The sequence below is a fragment of the Felis catus genome, chromosome E3, assembly GCF_018350175.1.
Source record: "Felis catus isolate Fca126 chromosome E3, F.catus_Fca126_mat1.0, whole genome shotgun sequence".
Taxonomy (NCBI): domain Eukaryota; kingdom Metazoa; phylum Chordata; class Mammalia; order Carnivora; family Felidae; genus Felis; species Felis catus.
In genome coordinates, this window is record NC_058383.1 from 18,895,843 (window position 1) to 18,913,853 (window position 18,011).

The 18,011-nt window shown below is 52.5% G+C and overlaps 1 protein-coding gene across 1 annotated transcript in view; it reads right to left on the reverse strand.

Annotated features, from left to right (window-relative positions):
* Positions 1–18,011, reverse strand: part of SBK1 (SH3 domain binding kinase 1) — a 50,408-nt gene that overhangs the window by 25,263 nt on the left and 7,134 nt on the right. The window lies entirely within an intron of this gene.

Consider the following 18,011-nt stretch of genomic DNA (forward strand, 5'->3'; position numbering starts at 1 on the left):
AGAGGTCGTCAACTGGGGCCTCGGGGGCTGTGACCAGCCCAGGTAGGGTTTGCGACTCCCGCTGTGAACAGTCGGTGACTAGTCCTGGAATGCGGCTGATAAGCTCAGCGCTCACTGGAGAGAAAAGAAAGGGGATTCCAAACAGAGGGAGCAGTGTGTGCAAAGGCACGTGTGAAGGAGCATTATTTGATACTGGAAACTGGCTTGGAAGGAGGTGGGGTAGATGAGGTTGGCGATGAGATAGGGACCACTCGTTCCCCCGCCCCGGGCCCTACTCCCTCTCTTACCCCGATGGGTAAGAGCCACACTGTTTCATTAATGAGAAAGCCCCGACACACCTTCCATATTTCCTCTCTTTGTTCAGGCTGTTTCCTCCACCCAGCATGCTCTTCCCAAGCACCCTGGTTTTTAGATCTTTTGGAACAAGGGATCGTAGACTCAAGTACCTATGGGTCACAGAAATTAGTGACTGGGCTCAGGCGTCAGGTGACCGGAAGTGGGGGACACGAGGCAAACTGGAGCGTCATGGGCTTGTATGGACGGATGATTTTTCAAGAGAAGCAGGAAGTCCACATAGTGTCTTCCAGCTTTTCAATATTGGAAACTAATTCCCAAGTTTGGAACTACTGAATGGGCCAAACGAAACACACTTTGGGGTCAAATCTAGCCCAGGGGCCATCATTTTGCAACCTCTGCTCCTGAGAATATTGCCTCACTTCCCAGTTTTTCCCGCTCCTGCTTCTTTCTAGACTCTTTTGTTCTAGAATCCAAGTACTATGTGACCATCAGCTCTGCAAAATACAAGATGGATTGGGTTGCTCCTTTGCATAAAATTGCCAAGGACACCCTGTTACCTCCAGGGCGAAAAATCTAACCTCCTTATCCTGGTGTTTAAAGCCCGTAGACTTTGGGCCTCTACCCCTTTCTTTACTGAGGTCCCCTCTTCTCCATTAAGCCTTGAACTTAGCCTAGAATATGTGCTTTCTCATAGCGATGTGCCTTCATACGCTTGGTTTCCTTTGTTTAGAAACATTTCCCCCCTCTTTTTCGTTCTCTGAACAAGTTATCCTCTGAGATATCTCTTCTATGTCTGCCTTTTCTCTCTCACCCCTCCCTGTCCTGCTGATGCTCCAGAGTTGCAACTTTCACCCTTTGTTCTACTCCTCTCCAAGTAAGGCCTTATTGACCCAAACTAAAGGAGGGGTTTGGGTTATGGGGCAGGCAGAAGCGGGGAGAGGACAGGAGAAAGGAGAGGAAGGAAATGTGTTCCTGTGTCTAATAAACCGAGAGGAAACTGAGACCTAGAGAGGGGGTAGGAGCAGAATCTGGCCTTGCAATGCTCTCAACCACGGTTATTAAGGGTTATCGAGGCCACCTTCTGCAGAAGCCTTCCCCGATTCCTCACCTGGGGCATTTGATTACCTACAATTAGAAAATGTTTGCTAAGATGTATTGTGGGTATTCAAACCCCCTTCCCCAAACCCCCAAGCTCTGCAGGGTGAGAAGTCCTGGTCCGCAAAGGGGGGTACACTCTGACCAGGGGATACATCAAGGGTCTCATTAAAACTTAAGCTACGGCTGCTGCCAGGGTACTTTAGACCCCATGTGTTTGGAACTGACAGGCAAGAAGAACGAGTCACTTCTCTGGCAGTCAAAATCGACCCTAATCAATTACTAGAAGTTACTAGAAGAAGGCAGGGCTGCTTTTACAAAGTGGGAGCCGGGAGAAATACATGTGGAACCCAGTGAACCACTGGAGTGATCCCTTGGTTATGATAACCTAGAGTTTAGACCCTTCAGGACTGAAGGGTTGGGTCACAGCACCCGGTGATCCATCAAGACCAGGGCAGGTGATAGCTGAGAGTGTGGATAATTAAGAATGGAGAGTGAAGGGGGAAAGGACAGGTACCGGTTACCCGGTTACGGCCCTGAGATCAAGTACAGGAAGGGGGGAGTTCACATCACTAACCACCCTCCTCACAGTTTCCATTTAGAAAGAGAGGCATCCACGGAGGAGCTGGGTGGCACGAGGCGGGGGATGTGGCAGTCATGAAAATGCACCATCCAGACCTCTCACTGCGGGGCTGGTGACTGCCCAGGGCAGCGGCGATGGGGTCTCTCCACAGTTCACAGAGGGGTCTCCACTTTACCTGCCTCTAGCTGGTCCCAGTCGATGACTGGGTGCCGCCAAGACACCAAAGCATCGAGCTCCTTAGAGACACAGAGCTTCCCTGATGGGCAACTAGGGATCGAGGACTTCCCACTGGCTCCATCAAAACTTTCTTAGCATTCTCATCCCACCTCCCTTCCTTCGATCCTCATTCCAAGCTTTGGATCTGCTGAGCCCGACGGTTCGCCCAGCCTCCTCCGGCTCCCTTCTGATTTTAGCGCCCAGGCGTTTTCCCCAGCAGGATGGATCACTTGCACATCTGACCCCGTCTTGGCCCGCTTCTTAGAGGACTGAACCAACACAACCTATCTGAAGAGAGGAACTAAAATAGCTATGCCTGACGCTGCGGTCCCTTTTCCCTGACACCTGGGGATAATCCAGTCTTGCCAGCTCAAAGTTTTGCATCCACAGCATTGCGGCCCTTCCAGAGAGGGTCTTGGTGGGTATGATCTGGGTAGCAGAACAGAAAGATAAAACTCAGCTCTGATTTCCATAAGAACACAGAAGAGACATCGGGAAACCCCATTTGGGTTTCCTCTGCCTGGGGCCCACACCCTCTTCGATGCTGGGGAGTCCTCATACTCCCGGGCAATCAGTTTGCTGCTGTTCATGGAAGCTGGTGAGGCCAGTGACCCCAGGACTTCCCTTTGGTCGCCTCTTGTATTCACTGACGAATCACAAATCTCTGTTGTGGGGATCAGGGAAGGAGCCAAAACAGGGTCCCCGTCCTTTAGAATATATACCCCATGTTTCAAACTATACGAGTTTGGGTAACTCAACCGGCCGTACTGAAAGTGATCTGTTAAGATGATATGTCGGCCAGGGGCGCCTGGGTGGCTCAATTCGGTTAAGCGTCCGACTTCAGCTCAGGTCACGATCATGCGGTCCGTGAGTTGCAGCCCCGAGTCGGGCTCTGTGCTGACAGCTCAGAGCCTGGAGCCTGCTTCGGATTCTGTGTCAATTCCTCTCTCTGCCCCTCCCCTGCTCGCTCTCTCCCTCTCTCTCTCTCTCCGAAGTATTTATTTAATGGCTAAACATTAAAAAAATAAAAACTAAAAAAGATGATGCGTTGGCCATATTGATAGTCCCCAAAGCTGGGGAAAAATGATGGCATTTGGGGATCTCCCCAGAGTGGTCTATGTTCTATGATGCTCCTAATCGCTCACGTTCTCAGTTATAACAAAGAGAAAGCTTCCTGGCTTGTTGGTCCGCATTATGACGGTACGGGAAGAACCCTCTGCCCTGATGGCCACCTGCACAGGATACTGCTGCTGGTGCCCAACTCGTCAGCATGATCAGAGATCCTGGTGGCACTGGTGACCGAGTAGTTCGGAGGGCTGATCAGGTTTAAGAAGCTGAAGATGATGACGTCTTGAGCAGAGGTTACGGAAGGCGTTCAGCGCCAGGAACAGGAGCCCCCAGGGCCCCTGGGAGACACAGGTCAAGCTATGGCCAATAATGAAAAACCAACAGGTCCACCAGAACCCAAGAGGGATCAGAAGGAAGACAGCGGGGCAGCCCGGGACGTACAGTGGCTGCAGGTGATGGATCTTTGAATCTCTCGTTACCTTTTTTGGAGGATATATTCTTTTTTTTTTTTTTTAATTTTTTTTTCAACGTTTATTTATTTTTGGGACAGAGAGAGACAGAGCATGAACGGGGGAGGGGCAGAGAGAGAGGGAGACACAGAATCGGAAACAGGCTCCAGGCTCCGAGCCATCCGCCCAGAGCCCGACGCGGGGCTCGAACTCACGGACCGCGAGATTGTGACCTGGCTGAAGTCGGACGCTTAACCGACTGCGCCACCCAGGCGCCCCTCTTTTTTTTTAAATTAAAAATATCTGACACAGGGGGCGCCTCGGTGACTCAGTTGGTTGGGCGTCTGACTCTCGGTTTCGGCCCAGGGTCGTGAGTTCGAGGCCCGCATGAGGCTCTGGGCCGACAGCGCGGGCCTGCCTGGGATTCTCTCCCTCTCTGCCCCTCCCCCTCCCTCTCTCTGTCAAAATAAATATATAAACACTAATTTAATGTTTATTTAAAGCCAGATCCAGGAATGATCTAAAATGACCCCACCTCTAGGGGCGCCTGGGTGGCTCAGTCGGTTGAGCTTCCGACTTCGGCTCGGGTCATGATCTCACAGTCTGTGAGTTCGAGCCCCGCGTCGGGCTCTGTGCTGACAGCTCGGAGCCTGGAGTCTGTTTCGGATTCTGTGTCTCCCTCTCTCTCTGCCCCTTGCCTGCTCACACTCTGTCTCTATCTCCCAAAAATAAATAAACATTAAAAGAGTTAAAACAAAAAATGACCCCACCTCTCCATCTCTGAGAAACACAGGACTGGGTAGTAACTTTGGCTCTCGGGCCCCCTGCCCCTCACACTGTGGCACTCCTTAGGCCTGGACGTGGCCGTGAATGTGGATGTGGAGTGCGGATCTGATACGTCCTCCCGTCCCCCCGCCCGTGTCCCGCCTCGAAACAGAAGCGGAGCTACTCAGAACCGCTTCAGTCCCAGCTCCTTCGTCGGGGATGGGTCACCAAAGCCATCCCCGGGAACGCAGGCCTTTGGAAGGAAACACGTGCTGTCTGGTGCACGTCCCCCGGGGTCTGGATTTAATGATGCCCTAGTTTGGGTTTCCCAGAAACGGACCCTGAGACAGGGATTTGAGAGGAAATCGTTTATTTGGTAGGTGATCTCAGGTAGGGGAGTGGAGAAGGGAGCCAGGAAGGCAAGTGCACACTGCGGGCGACAGGGAGGGAATCCCAAGGGGGAGGGGGCTCTCAGAGACCGTGTAGGATGTGCGCCTACATGCGTAGACCACGTATGATACTCCGGCCCCCCGTCAGGCGTCCGTGAGAGCGGCTGCGGGGGATGCGAGCGGAGCAGGCCGGATCAGATAAGCCCCCCAGGAAAAGTAATGGGAATGCTGGGAAGTAGAAGTGGGGGAAGGCCCCAGAAAGACTGAATGGGGAGCCAGCCACGGCCAGCACTTACTGCCCCGGGTCCCGGGGCTGGCATGATGCTCATATTGCCAAGTGGAGTAGAACCCTCTTATCCGGCATCCTCTCTCCCCCATCTCTTAGCAACAGAACCTCAATTTTCCCTTGGGGACCCATTTTCCTCGACATACCCTTCCCTATGCACTAGGGGTTCTCGGGGGGGGGTGCCCACCTGTTCGGCTCTAGGAGGGGGCTTGCGACCCAGAGCCTACCAGTGTATTCCACCCCCCTGGCCATCCTGATCATTTCTTTTTTTTTTTTCAACGTTTTTTTTTTATTATTATTATTTTTTTTTATTTTTGGGACAGAGAGAGACAGAGCATGAACGGGGGAGGGGCAGAGAGAGAGGGAGACACAGAATCGGAAACAGGCTCCAGGCTCCGAGCCATCAGCCCAGAGCCCGATGCGGGGCTCGAACTCGCGGACCGCGAGATCGTGACCTGGCTGAAGTCGGACGCTTAACCGACTGCGCCACCCAGGCGCCCCGATCCATCCTGATCATTTCTGAGATAGGCCTGTGCCCCAAGCCAGGCCAAGAGGCTAGAACTCTCCTTCCATTGAACTGTAGAGAGAGGGAGAGGTAGGTCTGGGGTTAGTACCACCGGGGAGGCTCAACCAGAGGACGAGACTAAAACGGCAAACGGCAGAGCCAAGAGCCGAAGAGTCAAAACCCTCATGCCATCGCCTGAGCCCCTGGATCTAGCCACGCCCGAAGACTCCGGACTGTTCAGGTACGTAACCCACTAAAGTTCCTTTTGCGCTTAAGTCAGTGGGACTTGGGTCCCTGCCACTTACAACCCCAAGTTCTTTGCGCTGCGTATAAATGTGGGTTTCTAAAATGTTTACAAACGCAGGGGTAAATGAAAGATTCTGCCATCTGTCCCCATACTCACTATTTCCTCAGCATCCAGGTTGTGAAAGGGAATTCTCAGAGGGCGTTCAGCCTCCCCAGGAGTAGGAGGTTCAGATCCTGGGAGTCCAGCTCGGGCTCCCTAAAGGCAACCGTTCCTAAGGCCACACGAGAAGCCGGGTAGGTTCACAGCTGAGCATGCGGGTGGGCTCCTGGGCTGCCACAGGGGGCCCCTTTCCCTTTAAGTTGCAGGAACCTCCGGGTTCTTGGCCAAGACATGGATGCAGTCATTCATTCATTCACCCTTGATAATAGGCACGAGGATAAATAGGTGAGTTACGCAGACAACCCTGGCCTTCAGGAGCTTTTAGCCTAGTGGGGGAGACACTGTACTCATCACACCAATAAGTGGCAAATTCTAGCTGAGACCAGACTACCAACGAGAGACAAAGGTCGGGGCTTTCTGGAGGAAGTGACGGCTGCACTGGGATTGCCAGGGGCGAGCAGGGGCTACGGAAGAGCCGTCTCGGCGGCGTTCAGGCCCTTTCTCCCCACTTCCTGCCCACTTTTGGGTATCGACCCCCACCCCCACCTCGGAGCTTGCTCAGCAACTCAGACACACTCTTCCTTTTTCCCACCTTCCAGAGCTCGTATCCCTCAACTCCAGGAAGTTCTGCTTTATGTCTAACCTGCATCCTCCCTGCTGCCAGCACAGCCTACTTTCTTTGCTTTGGTCCCAGGGGACGTGTGAAGGGCAGCTGAGCGCCTCTCCCCTAATGCTTTTCACTCGCCTCACTTCTCAGGGATGCGTCTCTAGACATTAGGCATCCAGGGTATGTCAGGTACTTCCACAAGGCTAGGCCTTCCCCCAGATGGGGAAACCGAGGCACAGGCCATAGGAATGGGATACTTCAATCTCTCCCAGGCCAAGGGCTCTGCCAGGCAGGTAGCCTCCAGGGAAGGTGCCAGGACTAGTCCTTCCCCGGCACTCCAGAGCCCGCCGGTCCTCGGGACACGGCCCCCTGGCCGTCCCATCCCTTCCTCCAGCCCCTGGCCCTCGGAGAACCTCTGTTCATCCCTGCCTGCCTATTTTCCAAGCACAGATTTGTGCCAGGCCAAGTCCTAAGCATCTTACACATATGAACTCATTCAAAACTCACTGATAACCCTATAGTGTGGCTGCTGTCATTATGTGTCTGAGACACAGGAAGGTGAGGAGCTTGTTGAAGTTCATACCGTACCTGGGACTCGAACCCCAGGCCGGGCTCCGGAGTCCAGGCCCCAAACCACCCTGCTGGCCAGCTGATCCATCTCAACCAAGCATCCTCACCTCCTCCTCTCCCCAGATTCCAATCGATCTCGTTTCCTTCTTCCTCCCTGTCTCCCTATCATGATTTCGCGATTCCTGATTTCTATCTATTTCTGCCTGTGGGCTGCCGCCTGGGAGGGGCCCTGTCCTGGTGTCCTGGGACAACAGGGGGGGTTGGGAGAGGGGTGGGGGTGTGGGGAGGGACACAGGGCAGAGGTCTGGGTGGTAGAAGGGCCCGGGGGCCACGCCCCAATCTATTTCCAGCTTCGTGGAGGCTCCGACTGAGCCTGAGCCGGGGTCTGGAGGAGGTGGGCAGGGTGGGAGCAGGAAGGGGCTGGGTGGAGCCAGGCCTGCAAGCCCTAATTAAGTCAGTTAATTAGGTGGGGAGGAGAAGCCTGTGGGAGTTAATGAGCTTGGCTAATTAAGTGGATCCTGGAGAATGGCTCAAATTCTGGTGGCTGGGGAGGGATGGGGGCTTAGGCAGGATGGAGGGAGGGGGAGTGGGATGTCTGGTGCCTCCCAGGTGTCACCAGGGTCTGTCTGCAGCCACCACCGGGGTCTGAGGCCACTACCGAGAACTTCAGTGACCATCGGGGTGTGCAACGCCCCCCCTCCCCCGCCCCCGCCACCAGGGACTGGTCTAAAGTTACCATCAAGGCCCAATGCCCTCACCAAGGCCATATATGCTATTGACATCTGGGCCTGAGGTCATTATCGAGGCCTGGTCCTGCGTCACCCGTCCCTTGGGGGTTCAAGCTAGGTTCCCTTTGGGCAGTTTGGGGGATGGGGACAGAAATTGAGCCCTGACCCAGGAACCCTTCAGGGCAACCAACACAATCCCTGTGGTGGGTGGGGAGCCATGACTGCCACGCCCACATGCCAAGTTTAAGTCTGCAAAGCATTCCCGCTGTCACTGCCAGCAGGGAGAGCTGCAGGGCTCTTGTCCCAGCTCACAGATGCGGCAACTGAGGCCAGGGAGGAAGGAGCTTGCCCTGGCTCCTCCTCAGCCTCCTGCTCACGGTGCAGACCCGGGAGGCAGGGCCGTGGAGGAGGGGGTGGGGAGGAGGGGAGGAAGAGGACAAGGGAATGTTCTCTTCCAGGCCTGGAGCCAGTCACCTGCTAGGCCACCAGCTGTTCCGGGAGCTTGGAGGCCTTCTCTTGCTTGAGCCCTGTTTCTCTCTGATTGTGGGGTCCTGAAACGCCACCACCAGGGATCCTGGGGCAGTGAGGTGTACCTGATACCGGGGCCGGCTACAGAATGTGGGCCTCCTGTTCAGGAAGCAGAAAGAAAGCTTTTGCCCTCTACCCAGCTCGCGCGCGCGAGCTCTCTCTCTCTCTCTCTCAGCCTGTCATGGTGGTTTTTTATTTGCTATTTAAGGCCATGCTCCCTTGGGCGTGGGGATATGCGGGGGCCAGTGCAGACCCTCACAGGGGCCCAGGGCCGCCCCGCTGCACATTTGGTGTGGAACCTGCCTGCACCCAGGCCCCTGCCCTACAAAGACCAGCCCTGGTGACTGGGTGGGGGCAAGGAGTGGGGAGCTGGGAGCCCCCCCCCCGCCCAGGGGGGTGTGGGAGGGTGGGATTGCTTGTGGCGCAGGCTCCGTCCTCCCAACAGACCCCACTTACAAATTCAAAGATGAAATTATGAAGAATTGCCCGATGCCACCTACAGAGCAGCAAACCCCAAGTTCGGGGCCCCGCGTGACGGCACTGGTCACGCCCGGCCAGACACACACAACCTGACGGTCCTCGTGGCCACTCTGCACGCTGGGTGAACTGCCCCCAGTTCACCTACTTGCTCATTCATTCATTCATTCATCAAATATTTATTGAGTGCCTCCTCCATGCAAAGAACAAAACAGAAAAGATCTCTGCCCTCATTCATGCTAGTGAGGGGGAGAAGGCAACAAATGGGGTAACTGAGTAAATAATTATGCTTCAAGGGATTCGGGTGAGGGAAGAAACAGAGCAGAGAGGGCAAGTCCTCGCAGAGGAGGTTACCTTTGAGCAGAAACTTGAAGGGGAGGGAAGGAGCCATACCGATACGAGGGGTCCAGTAGGCCAGCCACGGGCAACAGCCAGCGTAAAGGCCCTGGGGCCAGAGTGTGCATGGTGGTGGTGGTGGGGGGGGGGTCAGGAACAATGAGGAGGCTGGTAAAGCATGAGAGGAGATGAGAGGTCATGGGGACAGTTCACTCAGGGCCACCATAATAAGCCTTTGGCTTTGACTCTGAGTGAGGTGGGAGTTTATTGGAGGGTTTTGAGCAGAGGAGGGATGAGCTTTCGGCGTTAACGGGCTCCCTCTGGCTGCTATGGGACAGATAGCCCTGGGGGGGGGGGCAGGAGAAATGAGGAGGCTCCTCACCCAGTTGGGTGAGAGAAGACGGCAACTTGGAACAGGGCTGCAGGAGGAAAGGCGGTGAGAAGTGGACCTCTGCTGACAGACTGGACGAGGGGGGTGGTGTGTGTGTGTGTGTGTGTGTGTGTGTGTGTGTACGTACAGTTTACCCTGGGTACCCGGACCATGAATTTCCACGAACAGGTGAGGACACTAAGCAGCTCTCTGGTCCCCAGGATTCTGTGCCCTTGAGAGTCGGCTGTCATTTTGGGCCCCCCCCCCATACCTCTACATTTCTGCCTGCCTCGGGCCAGCTGCTGCAACGTGGAAAAGTTTACATGAACCCTATGGATGGGGGACATGGCCTGGGCAGGGACAGCGGTAAACCCGAGAGCCCTGGTTCGTCTGAACAGTGACCCTGTGACCCTGCGACCCACTGTTGCCACATGGGAATGTGCACTCAGGCTCTCAGAGCTTGCAATTTTTCAAGAGACGTTGGAAATCTAGATCTTAGGACGCAATGCCCTGATTTTTTTAAATATTGGCAAGTCAATTCTTTTAATATTTACTTATTTATTTGGCGGGGGGAGGGGTAGAGAGAGAGGGAGAGAGAGAATCCCAAGCAGGCTCCATACTCAGTGCAGAGCCGGATGCCGGGCTTGATCCCACAAGGGTGAGATCATGACCTGAGCTGAAATCAAGAGTCAGACGCTTAACTGACTGAGCCACCCAGGCACCAGGCACTGACGCACCCAGGCACTTACCCAGGCAAGTACATTTTTTTCTTAATTAAAAAAAATTTTTTTAAATATGTATTTATTTTAGAGAGACAGAGCATGAGCAGGGGAAGGGCAGAGAGAGAGGGAGACACAGAATCCAAGCAGGCTCCAGGCTCCGAGCTGTCAGCACAGAGACTGATGTGGGGCTCGAACCCACGAACCACGAGATCATGACCTGAGCCGAAGTCGGACGCTTAACCGACTGAGCCACCCAGGCGCCCCAGGTAAAATTTTGATGTCAGGGCAGGCTATACCCCTGTGTGGGACCAAAGATAGGACAGGGGCTGCTTCCGTAGGCCCTCTTCCCATAGCAACATCTGCCTCTGGGGTGTCTGCAGACCTGGAAACCCAGATCCCCCTGGGGCGTGGCTTGATAGGTCAGCTCTTGGCAGGTCTAGGCAGGAGCCGGGGTGAGGGGCTGTTAGGAGAACAGTTGGCAAGGAGCGACCCCTGTGAGCCCTTTGGGTGCCAGGCAGTGGCATAGCTCGAGGGATGATATGGTTTCCAGGCAAGGGTTGCCGCTGGTCCTCTGGGCACCCCAGAGCAGGGAAGAAGGTACAGTGGCCAGAAGGGTGAGACCGTGGCCAAGAATGAGCCATAGGGTGAGATTTGCTCCAAGACAAGAGAACCAACATGAAGGGAAGGCGCCTGGACTTCTCCTTGTCCCTGCCCTAGAGACCACCCTCTACCCCAGCCTCTGCTGTCCCCAGACTCCCCCCCCAAAAGCCCACCTCCATTTCTCCATTTCCCTGGACCTGGGCTGGGTTGAGGGGCTGCGGGAGAAGCAGAGAGAGAGAGAGAGAGAGAGAGAGAGGCGATAGCAAAACTTCCTCCGCCATCACGTCGGGTCAGCATCCCCGTGTGGCCCTGTGCTTCCCAGGTGTGACCTCATTCATCCTGCCAACGTCGGAACGACGGCTGTGCCCATTTTAGTGCTGACGAAAATGGGTCACAGAACAGCTGGGTAACCTGGCCAAGGTCGCAGGGCCTTGGGAGTAGTGGGAACTGCAGTTAAGCCCAGGGATGTGTGGCTACAAAATCTAAAATATGAACACAGAAACTGTCAGATAAAAAGAGTCCAGAGCCTCACCGCCGGCCACGGGCTGGGCTAGTCGCTGCATGTGTGAGCGCAGCGCACCCTCTAGCGGCTGGTCTGACACGGTGCAGGGAGGACTGGGACTCTCTCAAGCGCGCTCGCGCGCGCGCGCGCGCGCACACACACACACACACACACACACACACACACACACACACACACACCTGTTTACTCTCTGGTTCTTCAGAGGAAGACCACACCATCTCCATCTTCTGCTCCCCTACAACCCAGGACCCGTGGCCTCTACCCAGCTGGTTCACCCAAGGCCCCCTCTCCTTGGTCAAGGGAAGCCTGACCTTGGTCAAGCTGCGCCAACCCCGGGGCATCTTCTCGCTGCTCCCCTGCTTGTCCCTTTCTCTCTGTCGATGCCTGGGTCTCTTTGTCTCCACCCGTGGTTCTCTCAAACTTGGCGGCACGTTATAACCCGCTGGGAAGCTTTCAAAAATCATGATGCACAGGCCACACGGGAGAGGGAATGAATCCGTCTCCTCTCACCATCTTTGATTTCCAGGGACGGGGGGGGGGGGGGGGGGGGGACGTCGTCTGCTTCCAAGCTTATACCCCAGATCTCACCGCCCCCCGCCCCCCCGGAGATCTCTATTTTGTTCAGTGTTTTCCCCCTTCCATCCCCTTCACCACTTGTTATGATACCCGGCTGTAGCAGCTCATCAAGCTCATGGAGACCATCACCCCTTTCCGCCACCGCCACCCGTCTCGTCCCGCTCGGTCTCCGCCCGCCACCACCAGAGCTGCTGCCCGGAACCCCCGCTCCCCTGCCCACCTCCCTCGTGGCAGTACCCGCTTGGCCATCACCGACTCTCTGCCTGCACCGAGCAAAGCCAACACGGCTCGGAGCGTCCCACACCGGCCTGGCGGCTTCCTTTCTGGTTCATGGTCTTTTTCTAAAATTGTTTTTAAGTTTATTTCTTTATTTTGAGAGAGAGGGAGGGAGTGAGAGAGACTCCCAAGCAGGCTCCGCCGCCGCCGCTGTCAGCGCAGAACCCCCTAGGGGGCTCGATCTCACCAATCGGGAGAGAGCGTGACCTGCGCGGAAATCCAGAGCCAGACGCTTCACGGACTGAACCACCCAGGCGCCCCTCCGGTTCGTGGCCTCGCGGGGGCCCTCGTGGCTGCCGCGCGACCCCCGCTGGCCTGCCAGCTGCTTTTTCCCCCCTCTCTGAGAAGGGAAACTTCCATTCCCCTGTGAATCTCCTAGGGATCTCCGCGAAGGCCAGGCCCCTGCGTGTCTAATCCGCCCCCAGGCGGCGCCAGTGCTTCCGGTCTGCGCCCCTCCCTCTGAGCCTCAAGGTCTTGGACGACTCTCTCCCACCTGCTCCTTTCGCCTCCGACCGCGGCTCCCACTTCACGGAGCAAACAGATGGATCAGACTGCCTCCCGCCGGCAAAGCGCAAACCCACCCAGCTGCTCACTTCTCGCTTCTTCCCATCGGCTTTGGGTGGGGGAAGCTCTCCTCCTGTGAGGCCAAGCCTCCCTTGGGACCTCGCTGTCTCAGGACTCCGCTCCCTCCCTGCCCCACCAACCTCCTTCTGGCTCCAGGACTGTTCCCACAGCAGGCGGGCTGGGCATCGCCTCCCTCACCCCACGCCTCCAGCTATTTCTTGGACGCCCCCCCCCCCCCCCCATCCCCCTGCACAGTGTAGAAAGCTTCCGGGCAGAGTTGGCTTCTTGTCTCTGCCCTGCCACCTCCGGTTCTCCGCTTTGTGCTTCGTGTTCTTTCCACTATCCTTTTGTAAATATGGTTCTGATTTGTAGTCAAGTTCAACGGGGCCGGAGCTTAGAATCAAGAAAAGAGCACCACCCCCACCCCTATCCCCATTTCCCACGCCCGAAGGGCAAGCCTTTCGACTCGGGGCAATTTTTCCTTCTGTGTTTCCTATAGAGCACCTTCACTTTGCTTCTTGCCAGGTTTAGGCTTTCGCTGCCGACTTCCTACTTGGGAAGAGCAGGATTTAGCTCCCTTCCGTCCCCCCACCCCAAGATTCCTGTCCCTGCCCTCCTAATACAGTCGTATCAGAATATCTCTGGTGTTTACACGTTGTGGAAACATTGTGGACATGGAAACATGTGGCATTGTATGGTTTCTTCCCCCCTTTTCCTTTTTTATAATAGATTTTTTTTTTTAAGTAATCTCGAGGCCGAACATGGGGCTCGAACTCATGACGTTGAGGTCAAGAGTTGCACTCCACCGACAGAACCAGCCAGGCGCCCCTGGACTTTATCTTCTAAAGCAGTTTTAGGTTTAAAGAATTGTGAAGAAAGTACATATCCCGCCTCCTCCTTCCAGGATCCTATTACTAACGTCTCGCATTAGGGCGATACGTTTGTTACAATGGATAAAGCAATACACACACCGCTATTCACTATAGTTTGGGGCACCTGGGTGGCTCAGTCAGTTGAGCCTCCAACTCTTGATTTCATCTCTGGTCATGATCCCAGGGTTGTGAGATCGAGCCCTGCGTTGGGCTCTGTGCTGAGTGTGGAAGCTGCTTATTAGGATTCTCTCTTTCTCCCTCTGCTCCTCTCACGGTTCCCCCTCCTCGTGTGCGTGCCCCCGCGCGCGCGCGCGCGCACGCACACACACACACACACACACTCTCTCTCTCTCTCTCTCAAATAACATAAATAAAATAATGTTATAAAGTCCACAGTTCACCTGAGGGCTCACTCTGTGCTCTACGTTCTATGGTTTTTGACAAATGCATGGTGTCATGGACCCACCCTTGCAGAATCATACAGAATAATTTCATTGCCCTAAAAAGCCCATGCTTCACCTGTTCATTCCTCTGCTCCCTCCCCACACGCCCCTGGCAACCACTGATCTTTTTACTGCCTCTGCACTTTTGGCTTCTTCAGAACGTCATGTAGCTGGAATCGTAGATTGCATACCCTTCCGGACTGACTTCTTAGCAATATGCGTTTATGGTTACTCCGTGTCTTTTCATGGCCTGATAGTTAATTTCTTTTTATGGATGAATAATATTCCATTGTATGAACGCACCACAGTTTATTTATCCACTCCTCTGTTGAAGGACATTTTGGTTGCTTCCAAGTTTTTGGCAATTATAAATAAATCTGCCATAAACATTCATGTGCAAGTTTTTGTGCGGACATAAGTTTTCAACTCATTTGGGTAAATCCCAAGAAACGCTATTGCTGGATCATATACTAAGACTTTGTAAGACACTGTTGGTCTGTCTTCCAAAGTGGCTGTACCATGTTACATTCCTGGCAGCAAAGAATGAGAGTTGCTATTGGTCTCACATCCTCACCAGCATTTGGTATTATCAGTGTTTTGGATTTTAGCCGTTCTAATAAGTGTGTAATATAGTATCTCACTGATGTCTTAATCTGCTATTCCCTAAGGACATATGATGATGAGCATCTTTTATACGCTTATTTGCCATCTGTATATTGTCTTTGGTGAGGTGTGTATTCCAATCTTTTGCTCATTTTAAAATTGGGCTGTTCGTTTTCTTATTGTTTTTTTTTTTTTTAATTTTTTTTCAACGTTTATTTATTTTTGGGACAGAGAGAGACAGAGCATGAACGGGGGAGGGGCAGAGAGAGAGGGAGACACAGAATCGGAAACAGGCTCCAGGCTCTGAGCCATCGGCCCAGAGCCCGACGTGGGGCTCGAACTCACGGACCGCGAGATCGTGACCTGGCTGAAGTCGGACGCTTAACCGACTGCGCCACCCAGGCGCCCCAACTTATTGTTTTTTTAAGAAATCTCTGTATATTTTGGATAATAGTCCTTTAGCAGATAAATAGTTCTTCTGCATTTCTTTTTTTTTAATGTTTATTTATTTTTGAGAGAGAGAAAGAGTGTGAGTGCAGGGGAGGAGCAGAGAGAGAGAGAGAGAGAGGGAGAGAGAGAGAATCCCAAGCAGACTCCATGCTGTCAGCACGGAGCCCAATGTGGGGCTCGATCCCATGAAGATCTCAATGAGATCATGGCCTGAGCCAAAATCAAGAGTCGGATGCTTAACCAACTGAGTCACCTAGGAGGCCCTAGATAAATAGTTCTTTATCAGATCAATTATTTTTGCAATTTTCCCCCATTCTATGGCTTGTCTTTTCATTCTCTTAACAGTGTCTTTCACAGAGTAGTTTTAAATTTCAAGATTTTTTCTCTTTTCTGCACAAAAGTTTTTTTCCTATGTGTTTGTGTCTAATTTGATCCATATTCTCTCCTACTTGTGTAAATCTCTCACGAGTTCAAATACTTAGGCATTCTATCAATTTCATCTCCTTAAAGAAATATTTTCTAGAACCTTTTGTCTTATTTCACAATTTTTTTTTAGGTAGGCTCCATGCCCCTCAGTTGGTTGAGCATCAGACTTTGGCTCAGGTCATGATCTTGCAGTTAGTGAGTTTAAGCCCCGTGTTGGGCTTTGTGCTGACAGCTCAGAGCCTGCAGCCTGCTTCAGATCCTTTGTCTCCCTCTCTCTCTGCCCCTACTCTGCTCATGCTCTGTCTCTGTTTCTCTCTCAGTAAATACACATTAAAAAAAAATTGTTTTTTAAGTAGGCTCCATGCCCAATATGGAGCTTGAACTCACAATCCTGAGATCAAGAGTTGTGTGCTCTACCAACTGAGCCAGCCAGGTGTCTCCCTTCTGAGTTATTTCAATGTGAAATGCCTGTCTTTTCATTTCCCTTCACCATCATCTGGGAGATTCCCTTTACCTTCAAAATTTTGGGGCCCTTGTAAATCTGAAATAATCTTTATCCTACTCTCACTTTATGGACAGTTTGGCTAGGTATAGAATTCCAGGATGACAATCATTTTCTTTCATACTTTTGAAAACAGCTCCACTGTCTTCTGGTTTTCCGAATGGCTGTTGAGAAGTCTGATGTGATTTCGATTCTGGATCCTTTGTAGAATCTTGTAGAATATTTTTCTTGTTCCTATATTTTAAAATTTACTGGTGACTGGCCTTCGTGTGGGTCTGTTTTTATCCTGTGATTGGACACAGTGGACACTTTCTACCTGGAAATTCAGGTCTTTCCATTCTGAGAAATATTGGAAATATTTCATTATTTCCTGTCTTCTCTTTCTGGGACTCTCTTATTCAGGTGTGAGATTCTTGCACTGGTCCTCTTATTTTCTTACTCCTTCTTTCCTATTTTTCACACAGTGGCAGCCCCAGAGGTGCCCTGCTGGGTTCTCCCTTCCAGAAGAACTTGTCACTCAGCTGTGAGGAATGCAGGTGGCTGACAGCCTCCAACCACAGGACCTTTGAGATCAGTCACAGCCTCTGAGCTAAGACCAAGGTCTTCTTGGGCAGCCTTAGCCAGCGACTGAGCTCAGCAGACACCAAGGTCTGGCCATTTCTGCCATCTGAGGGGTCCCTCGGATGGACAGTCTTTGTTTTGGGAGCCCCTCCTGGGTTGGCCAAGAGTTTGTTTGGGTCTGCATCCAAGTCAGGTGCTCTCTGCTTAGATCTGTTTCCATCTAGCATTCAATTCACAGGTGTCAGATCTATAGCACGGTTTGAAGATTCTCCCTACTTCATCCTGCTTCCTCTTCCTTAATTTTCATGGGCATGAGCCATCGGACACTTCTTGCATTCCTAACCCTGTGTCACGACGTCTGTGACTGGAGGATTCAAACCTACACATGTATCTTTACCCTTTTGCTCTACTTTTTGAAAAATTTCTTTAACTTTATCTTCTCATCCAGTGGTCAGCAAATTTTTTATTCAGGGCCCAGTGGGAAATACTTGAGGCTTGTGGGCCATATGGTCTCTGTCGCAACTACTCAACTCTGCTTGTGTGAAAGCAGCCACAGGACATAGTAAATAAATGAGTGTGGCTATGTTCCACTAAAACTTCCTTCCTTCCTTCCTTCCTCCCTTCCTTCCTTCCTTCCTTCCTTCCTTTCCCTTTCTTTCTTTCTCTTTCTTTCTTTCTTTCTTTCTTTCTTTCTTTCTTTCTTTCTTTCTTTCTCTTTCTTTCGAGAGACTGTGTGTGCACGCACACAGGTGGAGGAGGGGCAGAGGGAGAGAGAGACAGAATCTTAAGCAGGCTCTACACCCAGCACTGAGCCCTACTTGGAGCTTGACGTCGGGCTTGATCTCACAACCTTGGGATCATGACCTGAGCCAAAATTAAGAGTCAGATACTCAACCTACTGAGCCACCCAGGCACCCCGCCAATAAAACTTTATTCAAAAAACAGGTGACAGGCTGGATTTGGCCTGCAGGCCATAATTTGCTGACCCCTGTTCTAACTCTTTCAAATATGTTTTCCATTTCTGTACGATATTCTTAGTTTCTAGGTACTTTTTTTTATTTGTCTTGTTCATTCTCAGAGTGTTTTTTTCCTTTTAAGATAGCATCTAGTTTTTGTTTCATAGTTGCAATGTATTTTCCTAAATTTCCAAACATAATCATAATCATTTTGTTTTTAGGCTTTCTGTCCCTTGTGTACTCTGTTTCCTCCAAATTCTGT